Source organism: Carassius auratus, chromosome 11 (genome assembly GCF_003368295.1).
Source record: "Carassius auratus strain Wakin chromosome 11, ASM336829v1, whole genome shotgun sequence".
NCBI lineage: Eukaryota > Metazoa > Chordata > Actinopteri > Cypriniformes > Cyprinidae > Carassius > Carassius auratus.
Window position 1 is genome coordinate 1,675,617 of NC_039253.1, and position 13,126 is coordinate 1,688,742.

The window sequence follows — 13,126 nt, forward strand, 5'->3', positions numbered from 1 at the left end:
TGTTTTAAAAATATTTTACTTAAATTACATTATTATTCTAATAAAAAAAGCCTTTTGGTAGCCTTTCTTCATAATGACTATTTTCATTTCAGCTGACGTCATCAGTCCCGTGTATTTATCAACAAAAACATTTTCACCATCCAATCAACTCATTGTGAATTTTTTTTTTTTTTAAACCGAACATGCTGTTTAACTTGGAAATACATCACATTAAAACTCGACTACGTAACTTTTATTCCTCTAGCGGTTAAAATACAAAACAGGTGACTGGCGGAGGAAGATTGTTTAGCGCGTCACGTGAGTTGTGCTTCGGCGCGGATGAATCTAATGTTTTGAGGAACGCGCTGATCTTTCACGAGCGGGAATTTCAGTAACGACAACAAACTGAAACGAGCGAATGATAGTGATTATCAACAGGTAAGAGCTTTAACATTACTCAAGAGGTTTGTTTCATTGAAGTCAATTGTTTTCAAATAACGTTACAAAAGTTTGGCAACACTGACGTTAGACCTTACAGTTGCTTCAAATCAGATAACGAAAACTAACCATGATTTTACAAAAATAAAAACATTCATGGTACTTCAATTTAACCTTAGTATTACTACACTAACCATAGTTTATGGTGTGGTTAAAATGGTAAACAATATGGCAAAATAAAAAAAACATGGTTACTACACTTTTACTATATTAAAACCATGGTTAATTTTCGTAAGGCAAATTATAATTTGACAAGTGTATTTATAGTCAAATCGAGTAAAGCAGTTTGAGTGGTTTAGGGATTAGCATAGTTACCAACATAACCATTGTTTTATCAACAGTAAAAGCACAGAAAATGCTTTGAAAGTATGTTTATTCATGTTTAGTTTTTTCTTGTTGCATTCAAATCTTTTCCATTTGAGTTTCAGTTGTTTTGTCTTCAAGCTATTCCACTGTAGTAGGTCCCTATGATTTCTGCGATTCAGTTTAACGTGGAATGTCATGGAATATGTCAAATTTTGAATGAATTAATCAAAAGTAGGTCATTGCATTCACATCAAATCACGATTTGGACTATTATCTGTAAATATTGAAGCCAGAAAAGTATATTTAAATATGAATCATGCATGTTATGACGAAACATCTTCAGAACTGTTCTGTGACTGACTTCATGAGCGTTTGACCGTTTGATTTGAGTAAAACTTGCATCATATCACATACACAGAACTGTAAAGGTATTCACGGCAACCCGTCAAAATAAAAGTCTAATTAAAAGGTTTAGTTTAAAGTCAAGTTTTTGTCAGAAATGTATTACAATTGTTACCTATTTTTTTTTAAAGAAATAATAATGCAACATTTCTTCCATGTTTTATTTTTAATAGTGGATCCCCTTCGTTTACCAAAAATAAAGTTTGCTTAATTTTCAATAATTGAACGATAAATTAAATGAATGTTTTATGCCTTCATTTTAAAACCAGAAAAAGTAAGTACACTGTTGTTTTAATGCATTTAAATAATTAGACATGCTAAAACACAGAATTAGGTAACAATAAAACATATGGTGAAGAAAAAAATAAAACATTTCATAGGGCCCTAAACATGTAATTTTTGTTAAACTTTTAATAAATTGTTGTGAAAATGTATACGTTTTATGATTTTAATGAATTAGATCTTTTTCTGCAATACTTTGAATAAACCAACACAACCACGTTGCATCTAGTGGCTTCAACTGAACAAAAACATTATAATGCAACACTTTAATCATCAGCACATTTCATTCGTCACTGAATTTGACGCACACTTAAAATTCGAATGCAACGTTTTTGGATTTTTTTTATTTCATTTGTTTTTGTTTTTTTTGACAACCCTAGTTGTTATTAGGTAATGTTGCTAGTATTTTGTAAGTGTTCGGCTTCAGTTGGTTGGGTTTTGGCACCAAACGCTGCAACAACACACTTATACTTGGTATACTACATTTGCATAATATACTAAAGTAAACACCACTGCACTGCATGCATTTGTACTGTGCATGCACACATACATGCATACACAAAAGGATGCATGAAGGATACGTCTGGGCGAAACGCTTTGAGGTCAACAAAAGCCTCCTAGTGTTGCATTTCCAGGCAGGAGACGAGTACTAATCCGCACCTGCTCATCGGCTCTCTTCAGATCCTGTGTGTCTCTGCCATCCGCGACGGCCAGCCAGGCACATCCACAGGAGACTCTTGGCACGGTGCACACGGGCTGCAGATGGCCTGGGATTGATGCTCCGCACGCTGCCTCCTCCTGCAATGGATCTGATTAAAGCCTTTGAAAAGAGACAGGCATTGATCATGTCGAGCTGCATCCGAGAATACCAATTAAACCCTTTGAACTCCCCTTAAATTATATCACCATCCAATAATTACGCATCCATGAATAGTCATCATCAGGAAGAAACCTTGTTTTCTCTTCCCAATGGGATCCAAAGCTGCCTAATCAGTGTGTTTTGGTGTTGCTTCTGTCACTTTCTCGTGGCGACTCGCAGAAACGTTTCCTAGAGTCACGACTGTAATGACCGAAATCTGCTCTTTATACAATGCTGATAGTTTCGAAGCAGCTTCACAGTGATGAACACGAAAGGAATAATGTTAATGTTGCAAAACTCCTTAATTAAGAGTTCAATTTAAGCTGTAAAGCAGCTCTACAGAAGGCAGTAGTGTATGTATAAATGCAGCTTTTTTAATCTTAACAATTTAGACATTTTATCACAGTTTTGGGAAAATCGGATATAAATTCGGAACTCAGAATAAAGATTTTGACCTTTTCTCTGAATTTACATCTCATGTTTAATTAATTAATTAATTTATTTTTTGTTTCCACCATACTGTAAAAAATGTAAAGATGTTTCAACTAATTGTTACTTAGTAACTAGTTCCACAGAAATGTTATGTTCAGTCTATTTCTGACTTCAAAGTATTATCTGAATAGTTTTTTTAGTTGGCACTAGTTTTATAGTCCATTCATCTAAAATGTTTTAATTGGTCAAACATTTAGAAAACTGCAAGTTATGTCATTTAAAAAAATAACCATTTACTCATGTTTCATGTTACCTTAACTAAGATTTATTATTTTGTGCATTAGAAGAAATTGCTAGGAAACTAGCTTAATATATTTTTATAATTTAACAAAATTATTCAAAATGATTAACTAGTTTTTATCATTCACAATTTTTATTTTACATATTACAACACATAACAGCATTTTTTAGTTAATTTTTAATCTCCATTTATAACGTTTTTATGTTTACTAAATATACAGGAATGAAGACTTTTTTTTTTTCATGCCGGAAATTGTCTTCCATACAATAGTGTCTGTATTCAGCTAAATTCAGTTCAATGTTGATTCAGTTCAGTTCAATAACAGTGTTGATGTTGCAAAGTTAGTGTTTTAAATATTGTTGTCATCTGATACTCTAAACTGAACATTAAATGCTTTAAAAAATGTAACCGCTAGCAATTGTTTATTCCACAGAGTAGCCCAAAGTAACATTGTAGTTTATTTATGGGTGTGACAGCGCTGAAGCACGCAGGACGTGATTGTATTTGCCGAGCGCTTCACTCCTCACGTTCTACTCCAGAGCTTTGAAGTCTTTCTTTCAGGATGAAGTGTGCATGAATATTTTGGCTCGCGCCCGAGGCTGTGTTTTTCTGAGCAGGACTGGAATGAAAGCCTCGGAAAACATCACCAGTTTAACTGCATTTACCCAAGTCTCCCCTCTCTCTCTCTCTTTCTCTCTCTCTTCCCTCTGTTCTTGTTTCTTCCCCCCGAAGCTCGCCTCAGGAAACACTGAAACGATGAAAGGTGCTTGCATCTTTTTCTCCCTCTCTCTCTCTCTCTCTCTTCACATTCATCAAGAGCCTGTTCACATTTACTGTTTACAAGCCTGAGGGCAGAGTGCCCCCCCCCGAGCAGGAGACGAGCCTCTGATGATGCAATCGTCCTCGTGTTGCACAAAGCTCTTCAATGCACCACTTCTCATTTCAGACGCATTGTTCTGTGGCCTTTTGACACTGACATGCCTTGCATAAAGCAAAACTTAATTCATATAAAATGTGCATTATAGCCAACATGCAATGCAGGAAAATTTACATGGACAGATAATAATATATCAAACATTGTTCTTTAAAATATATCAGTAATATCTAAATTGCAGATGCATTCTTCCAGAATGCATTGGATGAATGCATTTAGTACTTTATTTCATGCATTGAAAAAGTTTGCATTTTTGTAAAGAAGTTACATTTATCAGATAAAGGAGATATTCAAAGCACTAGCAACTTAACATATAAAGTTTTGACTTGTTTGTTTGTTTTCGTTTGGTAAAGTGCATTTGAAAAAAATATAAAACTATATTATTAATCGATATACATGCTTATGACATCACTTTTCAAGTCAACGTGAAATTACATTTACAACTCATTTTACTTTAACTGATTTATGTTTGAGTGAGCAGTGTTATTTTGATATCACTAATATATTTTTGTAGTTTGAATTAATATTTTGTTTTTATTTTTATTAGTTTTAATTTTGAGTATTTAGGTGATTATTTATTTATTTTACATTTTTATAGTTTTCATTATTATTTCACTTGTAGTTATTTAGTAAATTGTTAACATGATGTTAAAATGGCAAACAAACTAACAAATATATTTTTTTAATTTTATTAAATGTTTTATTTTATTTTAATTAAATTTAAATATAGTTTGATTTTTCAGGTAACATTTATTTTATTTCCATTTCAGTTATTTTATTATGTGAAGTTAAAGTAAATAAAAAGGATAAATGTTGCCATAGCTAAAATAATAATACATTTATTTTTTCTTTAATTTAATAACATTTTAGTTCATGTTTAATTTATTCCAGGTTTAGTTTACAGAAAATAAGAAATGTTGTTGTGTAATATCTAAATATGGTTTTAGTCATGTTAAAACCCTGGTAAACAGGATATCCAGTCAAATGAATGGAACGCATCAGCTTCGTTTATGATTTCATGCACTTTGTAGCCCAATAAAATGCATCAATAAGTCAAAGTTCACACGTAACATAATAAGAAAACTAGTTCAGCTAACATTTACAGAGACAGGTGTACGTCATCTACGAGTCTCAGACAACAGACCCTGTATCTCAAATATCCCATACCCCCCTTTATTTTTTTGGTTCTAAAGGTGTGCATCATCTTTTGAGTATAGAAATGTGGGCTATTACCAAACAAATATATCAGTCTAAACGAAATGCATCTTTGATTTATTTTTGATTGTGAAATAGAGCAAAAAGAGTCGATATAGTGTCTAATTGTTAATATTTAAGTCTCTTAATGTTAACTCCTTGTTTATTGAACTGTTGCATAAAACCAGTATCACATTTGTAATCATGCTTATTTTTAGAGGTGAAAACTGGCACTCTTTGTGTGATTTACTAACTTTCTCTCTGTGGTATTTTCATGCATTACTGTATGGGGAGTGTGTGTGTGTGTGTGTGTGTGTGTGTGTGTGGTAATAATGGTCCATGTTGAAACACAGTGTTCCTTGTACAGTAATGGACTATTTGCCTCTGATTTTTGTTTCTGAATCGTTTCGGCCCTAGATTGAAGCACTGCATATACTGCCACAGCACTTTCGTGTTTTAAACTGTAGCTTTGCTCCAGTCACAAAGGGTTTCATGCATCTGTATGCAGCGGGTTTATCATCTTCTATTCAAATAATCCCAAGCCTGTCTGGTTTATCACTCACACAGATGGTGCACTGATTGAATTACACTTCAGTGCTGTCACATGCAGACACGAGAGCCCTGCCGGACCTAAAAATAACCTCTAATCTGAGAGCAGGTGGTCATTTTGACGGACCGCGTGAGATTCTGTGTATGTCCGCTCCAGCTGTCCTCCTACATCAACTAGGCTTTTTGTTTGTTTTTTATAGCTAACCTGAAATGTGAACTCTGGGGCCTAAAAATACAAGTTGTCCATCTTAAAATATCAGGCGTGACCCTGGTTTCACCCCGGCGGGGCCTCAGGGTGGTGGAAAGGACAGTCGGGATGAGTTACAGCGAGCCATGCGTCCTCCACGCGGTCATTCGACACGATGCATTGAAACACAGTCTGACACACTCGCTCTGGAAAACACCGTGGATTCATAGCCAAGAAACTAAAACTTAACATCATCTCATTTAATAAACACTCCACAAAACCAGATATACGGATCAATTTTTCGAAATAAATCATTGTTTCATTGATGTGTGGTTTGTTCGGAGGACAATATTTGTCTGAGATTCAACTAATCTGAGGGAGCAAAGAAATCTAAATATTGAGAAAATCATCTTTAAAGTTGTTCAAATTAAGTTTTTGGCAATGCATATTAAAAATTAAGTTTTGATATATTTACTGCAGGAAATTTACCAAATATCTTCAATGGAACATGATCTTTAATTAATATACTAAGAATTTTGGCATAATAGAAAAATCTATATTTTTCGACCATGCAGTGTTTTGGAACAAAATGTTTGGCTTTTGCTACAAATATACCTGTGCTAATTATGACTGCCATCCCCGATGTGGATGAGTTTGTGTCTTCATCAGGTTTGGAGAAATGTAGCATTGCATCAGTGTCTCATCATTGGAGTGAATGGGTGCCGTCAGAATGAGAGTCTGATAAAAACATCACAATAATCCACAGCAGTCCATCAGTGAACATCTGGAGAAGACCATAGTCATTGAGAGTCCATAATTCAAAATAACACTTTCTTGGTGAAAAAGTCCATCAAATCAAAATAAAAAAATGTCAGTACATTCTCAATCTTACATATGTTTTTCTTACCATGTAGACACTTGACAATAAGTGTATATTTTGGCGCACATTTTCAGACTTTTCTGATAAAGAACGGTCTACTTGTCCATAGTTTTTCTGTGTAGATGTGCTAGATTGACATCTTTAACCATTTTCTCATGTCTTACATCGTTTGTAGTGTCATTTCTAGAATAACGTCAAGTTTTACACAGAATGGGTAGGACTATTAGTAAAATTGGCAAAGTTAATGAGATCAGTTGACTTTAGTAATCTTTGTTGTATTAAATGCCAAAGGTGATTGTTAAAAATGTGAAAAAGCACTTTTAGTGTTTTTTTTCTCTACTAGGTTTGCATGTCAGTAACTCAAGAAGTATTAAATATATCTTAATATCCTTTTATATGTTGGTTCTTAACAAACTTTTCTTGTACTATTTTAATTTTTAAGTCCCAACATGGTCCGGTCACATAGATATTGGGAACTCAATGCAGCTCCATGTCCAAATTGTTGAATTTTACCCCAATGCACAATTGACACTTGGAGCCAGAATGAGAGTCCAATATCTTTGTAACTGGACCATATAGTGGCTTAAAAAGGAGGATACCAAACCACAAGTTTGTTAAAAATCCAAACATAAAGGGATCTTAAGATATCTTTAATACTTTTTGAGTTACAGGCATGCAAACCTTGGAATAAATAACAAAAAAAAGTGTTTTTTCCCATTTTTGAACTCTCACCATTGGCATATTATGCAACAAGCATTGCTAAAGTCAACATATTTTACTAATAGATTTACCAGTCTCTGTGTACAAATAATATATTGATGCTTCCATCTTTCTGAAGTCATTTTATCCTCCTGTAAAATCTTCATTTTGACCATCTTCTACTAAATAGTGGATCGCTCAGTAATTATTCATCCACTGCATTTAATATTTTGCCTTGCATCACTATTCACGTTTGTCTGTCTTCAGAAGAAAAAAGAATGAACAAAATCTAAATCTTTAGCCAGGAAAGTTTCTGAAATGTGGTTAAATGACATTAGTCAGATGATCTGTTCGTCGCCGGAGGATGATAGAAAACACTTTGTCTCTCCCTTCATTCACTCTCATCGCAAAAGCCCTAAACGAGTGGAGTTGTGTTTATAAGTGTGACGTTGATGCTGAAACGTGTTTTTTTATTTATTTATACTAAGCGCTGCTGCAGCAATTTGCATATGAAAGAGCCTTTGATGTCTTTATCTGATACACGTGGTGCTTTGAAGCCTCTGACTCATACAATATGAATATACAACACCGTCTCGTAGTGATTTAAAGCGCCGGATTGAGGCAAAGCTAGTTTTCCGAAGTGAACTGAATATAAAAGGAGCCTTCATCCTCTCTTCACAGGTCTGAATTAATCTGACGCTTCGCTGATTAACAAATCAATTAATGCTAAACAAATCTTGTTTGCATTTAACGAGTTTCTGCCACGTTTAACTCCACTTATCCTCAGGAACGTGCCGTGTTTGTATAGAAATGCTCGGTTTCTGGGATGTTGTGAACCGTGAGCTCGTCTCATGACCGCGAATCAAAGCAGGAGGAGGGAATCACGTTGCCAAGACAACAGCATCCATCCTGCGAAACATTTCAGGAAGGGATCCGAGTGTCTGAAGATGGAATAAATCCTTCCTGGGGAATCCGAGTTGATTTTTATTAAAGGGCGATTGTAGCATGAAAGGAAATGTTAATGTCCAGATTTGGTCACAGTTTGAGAGATTAATAAATAATGCATAATATTATGCAACATCATGAAACTACATTTGCATGTGCTGAAGGGTTTGCAACACAGAAACAGAATTGTTGGCAAAGTCAATGAGATGGTCAAGCAGTAAAGAAACAGTAACCCAAAAATGAAAATTTAGCCTCACCTTCAGGCCATCTGAGATGTAGATGGGTTTGTTTCTTCATCAGGTTTGTAGAAATGTTATGATGCTATTGCATCAGTGTCTCATCAATGGATGCTCTGCAGTGAATGGGTGCCGTCAGAATGAGAGTCTGATAAAAACATCACAATAATCCACAGGCCATCAGTGAACATCTGGAGAAGACAAAACCTGAAACAAATCCAGCATATTAAGACGTTTTTAACTCAAATACAAGTCCATTATAACACTTGTGGATTACTGTGATGTTTTTATCAGATGTTTGGACTCTCATTCTGACGGCACCCATTCACTGCAGAGCATTCATTGAAATTGTTGTTTTAAAAGCAGGTTTTCAGTTTAAGAGAAATAAACGATTTATAGTAAAAAATTAGTGTTTTCCCATTTGGATCCGTGTTATCAGTATTCATTATGCAGCAAAACACACGAGCATCAGATGAAATTATTCTGCCTTCAAACACTTAGACCAATCAAAATCACTTCTACATGTGTGCATTCTGTGGACATGGCAACGAGGCATTCGTTGCCAGGAAACAGCTGGGTTGAGTGTGTGTGTGTGTGTGTGTGTGTGTGCGCATGCATGCGTGCGTGTAAGTGTGTGAAGGTCAGGATGGTATTTGGGTCTGTGAGGAAAGTCAATCTGCTAAAAACACTCTCAAGGTTATGAAGAGCGAATGAAAGTGTGTTTGTGTCCAGTATCACTTCAGCTTTCCATCGACTGCTGGTTTCTGTTCATCATGTGAATCTGTATTCGAGAAGTTGATTCTGTTTCTGGTTTGACATTCATTGAAAAAGCATCAGTGTTTGAATATTTTTTTTCTTTTTCTTCTTTTTAAAGAATCTCTGCTGCTCACCAGGGCTGGAATTGTTTGGTTTAAAAATGCAGTAAAAATTGTGAAATATTATTACGATTTAAAAGTTAAAGTGTAATGTATTTCTGTGATGCTCCGCTGTATTTTCAGCATCATTCCTCCAGTCTTCAGTGTCACATGATCTTCAGAAATCATGAAAATATGATGATTTACTGCTCAAGAAACATTTCTGTCGTGCTGCAAAATATTTTTATGGAAACTGATACATTTTATTTTTCAGTATTCACAAATGAACAGAAAGTTTAAAAGCACCACATTTATTTTAAATCTTTTATAACATATAAATGTAATCATTACTGTCACATTTGATCAATTTAATGCATCCTTGCTGAATAAAAGTATTTTTTTTAAGAAACACTACTATGGATTTGGTAGGTAGAATATTTATTTAAATCATCCAAAACATCACACAGTCCATCTTTGCGTAATCTTCAGAGCACCTCGTCAAGAAAGTTGCAAAACTGACACAATGTAATTTATCTGTCACCCATAAAGATTAGATCTAATCACAAATGTTAACTCCTTCACCTCTACGGAAACCCTTAAGAAACCAGTGCTACTCGCCAAACAGCATTTTTGGGTTAAAACACAATCAGTAGCTAATGAAGTCATTGAGATGCATTGCAGAGAACGTTCATCATTGTTTTTCTCTGGACACTGTGGATGGGTTCGGATGTCTGTGGCCGACAGACTCATGGGAGAAATCAGTGCGGCTTAGATCAAGTCACTGTAAAAAACCCTCACTTGTTTAATGCTTCCTTTATGGATATCTTACAACATCCTGTTTCAGGCTTTTGGAAGAGACAGGAATAGATACAGAGAGCTACAGAATGTTCCAGTACTTTACAGATAACACTGAAAGCTAGATTGAAGTGAGGAACAGTCCTGGTTCTCAGATTTTTTTTCTCTTGTAATCTCTCACCGTCCTACCAGTGCTTCAGATTGGGCCCACAGCTTGCTGAAATCTCATCGTTAGAGGTTTATATATGTGTATATATATATATTTTTTTTTAATTAAATGTATGAGTTCATATTGCAATGTTTTTTATGTATTTTGAGATTATCTTGCGATTCTGAGAACTGCAAGATGTAAGCTCACAATGGCAAGATAGAGACAGAATTGCGAGAAACAAACTCAGAGTTGCGAGATATAAACTGATTATTGCGAGATATAAACTCAGAATTGTGAGATATAAACTCAGAATTGCGAGATATAAACTCAGAATTGCGAGATATAAACTGATTATTGCGAGATATAAACTCAGAATTGTGAGATATAAACTCAGAATTGCGAGATATAAACTCAGAATTGCGAGATACAAATTCAGAGTTGCGAGATACAAATTCAGAGTTGCGAGATATAAACTCAGAGTTGCGAGATATAAACTGATTATTGCGAGATATAAACTCAGAATTGTGAGATATAAACTCAGAATTGCGAGATATAAACTCAGAATTGCGAGATACAAATTCAGAGTTGCGAGATACAAATTCAGAGTTGCGAGATATAAACTCAGAGTTGCGAGATATAAACTCAGAATTGTGAGATATAAACTCTATATTGCAAGATGAACTCAGAATTGTGAGATATAAACTCAGAATTGTGAGATATAAACTCAGAATTGTGAGATATAAACTCAGAATTGCGAGATATAAACTCAGAATTGCGAGATATAAACTCAGAATTGCGAGATACAAATTCAGAGTTGCGAGATACAAATTCTGAATTGCGAGATATAAACTCAGAGTTGCGAGATACAAACTCAGAATTGCGAGATACAAACTCAGAATTGCGAGATACAAACTCAGAACTGCAAGATACAAACTCAGAATTGCGAGATATATATTGCGAGATACAAACTCAGAATTGCGAGATACAAACTCAGAATTGCGAGATACAAACTCAGAATTGCGAGATACAAATTCAGAACTGCAAGATACAAACTCAGAATTGCGAGATATATATTGCGAGATACAAACTCAGAATTGTGAGATACAAACTCAGAATTACGAGATACAAACTCAGAATTGCGAGATATATATTGCGAGATACAAACTCAGAATTGTGAGATACAAACTCAGAATTACGAGATACAAACTCAGAATTGCGAGATATATATTGCGAGATACAAACTCAGAATTGTGAGATATATATTGCGAGATACAAACTCAGAATTGTGAGATACAAACTCAGAATTACGAGATACAAACTCAGAATTGTGAGATATATATTCAGAACTGCAAGATACAAACTCAGAATTGCGAGATGCAAACTCAGAATTACGAGATATATATTGCGAGATACAAACTCAGAATTGCGAGATATAGATTGCGAGATACAAACTCAGAGTTGCAAGATATAAACGGTATTGCGAGAAACTCTAAACTCTTGGATGATGATTACTGATTCGTTTATGTCTGTTTTACTTAATTTATATCTAAGACAGCTAAAAACATACAGGTGCATCTCAATAAATTGGAATGTTGTGGAAAAGTTCATTTGTTTCAGTAATTCAACTCAAATTGTGAAACTTGTGTATGAAATAAATTCAGTGCACACAGACTGAAGTAGTTTGATTTTGGCTCACATTTAACAAAAACCCACCAGTCTAAATACTTTAAAAAAAAGTATAAATATATCCTGTGTAGGTGTGTGTATACACACACACACACACACACACACACACAGTTTAACTACTTTTAAGATTTGTACTCATGGAATTAGAAAATTAATGTTTAATTACATAATGATATTCTAGGGAACTGTGTGCTTTTAATTTTATAGCAACAGTCTGGACAGGAATCTTTTTTTTATTCTAACAATGCCTCGGTCTATAAGGATAGGCTAAAAAATAAATCATTGATTGATTCCATGAGGAAGAAATTGGCTGGTCTGAACATCTCTGATGTAACTTTGAATGCAACTCTTTAAAAGGTAAAAAGTTTCCAGGACCATTTAATTTTAATGTGACCTTCATAACAAATGTGTGTGTGTGTGTGTGTGTGTGTGTGTGTGTGTTGTACGTATGTGTCAAGAATGTGCCAGATAACACTGGCCATGAGCCATAAAGCATAGCATTCATGCTAATTTCTCTCATCTGTCATCTGGAGAGACGCCAAACATGCCAAAAGGACGAAAAAATCTGCCTTTGACAATCACATGAGCTGCTTTGGTTTTGTCCACTGAATACACACCCAAGTCACTTTAAGATCAGAAGCCAAAGCATATCAAAAGGTCATATTTATAAATATGAAGTAGCTACTTTATATCAATTACAATTGGCTTGGAGGCAAAAACTAGAAAAAAAGAAAAATGGCTTAACTCATATTGTGTTTTGTTCATTTTGACCTAGAGAGGAATTTATTTTTTCCAAAAATGCTAGTTAATGTCATTGCTTTTAAATAAAACCTACTGACTATGCTAACTCAGGATGTGTACTTAATAAAATGCCCTGCAATTGTACTTTTAGTATACTAAACCGGTATACTTAAAGTCTGCAAAATTGGAACAACTAATACATTTTGTATTTAATGC

General features: G+C 34.6%; 1 long non-coding RNA gene across 1 annotated transcript in view; it reads left to right on the plus strand.

Moving 5' to 3' along the window:
- The window catches only part of LOC113110734 (uncharacterized), a 27,978-nt gene continuing 14,852 nt past the window's right edge, over nucleotides 1–13,126 (plus strand). The window contains exon 1 of the long non-coding RNA XR_003293194.1: nucleotides 1–417. This is a non-coding gene — a long non-coding RNA (uncharacterized LOC113110734). The remainder of the gene's footprint in view (nucleotides 418–13,126) is intronic.